Raw genomic sequence first — 1,120 nt, 5'->3', positions numbered from 1 at the left:
CACCCTATTGCAGATCCTGACATATTCAGGATGTCTGAAGTAAAGGAAGCAACTATCAAAAAGTCACCTACTGCATTTGTGTGTAGTTTAGACAAAATTTAAATCAAGAATGTCCTGATTCACAGCTCTTTCTGTACAATACTGACGAAGGAATGCTAGGTCATGTACTGCATTTTGGCTTGTGTTATTTACGTAAATAAAAGCTATCCAACCAAGATGAAGGTGAATATGTACCACTACTATGCATGCCAATGAGGGTAAGATTATCAGATAAATGTATAAAAACAAAAATATGATAATTAAACATACAGATGAACAGGATGCATTGGGAATAGTGTGAACAAGGATTTTATGAAGTTAAAACAAACCTTACACATCACTAGAACTTGGGAAATGTGAATAAACGTGTAGGCAAATATATGTTCTTTTACTGTTCTTCTAACTTTTCCTATGAGTGCCAGCAGCAAATATGTATCAAAATTGTACTGTACATTAGCACACTTTGCTGTAAATGTAAAAAAAAAAAAAGACCGGTACAATACCATTTTGTAGCTTTGGTTTCAATATTATTAAAAATGAGTTTTTTAAAGTAAATTTTAATACTTGCAAGAAATAATTGGAAGATGTTCCGCTTTGTGACATTAAATTACAGAAGTACATCATTTTGGATGTAAGAAACCCAAATGCAGATGATTGTCTCCACTGTGAACAAATTCCAGCATAGAATACATTCAAGGAACATTTTCTCATGTATGTCTAAAACTAGAATGACATGGAGTCATTCAATGATATTGATTAACATTAGATAGGACAACATGGAAGTCTGCCTCTGTACAAGCATAATTCATTCCAGAAATTATCTGGAACGGGTTCTGATAAAGCCCACTGCCACAGATTACAATTCCATTTTTTAAAGATTGGTGAAACACAAGTGACTTCTTCGCTTTTTGAAATAATCAAAAGTACTGTGCTCCAGAGCTCCCCTCGATGCTGCACAGGAGCATCCCTAGTATCCTTTGCTATTAAGATGAATAGACTGAGAGCGCATTGGGGCACCCTTGCCTGTGACATCACTTCTGATGAGATCACAATGGGACTCTCAGCCATGTGACAAGCAGAA

Source organism: Anolis carolinensis, chromosome 1 (assembly GCF_035594765.1).
Source record: "Anolis carolinensis isolate JA03-04 chromosome 1, rAnoCar3.1.pri, whole genome shotgun sequence".
In the NCBI taxonomy this organism is placed as follows: domain Eukaryota; kingdom Metazoa; phylum Chordata; class Lepidosauria; order Squamata; family Dactyloidae; genus Anolis; species Anolis carolinensis.
The sequence above is the reverse complement of the archived record's forward strand: the minus strand, read 5'-3'. Positions refer to the sequence as shown.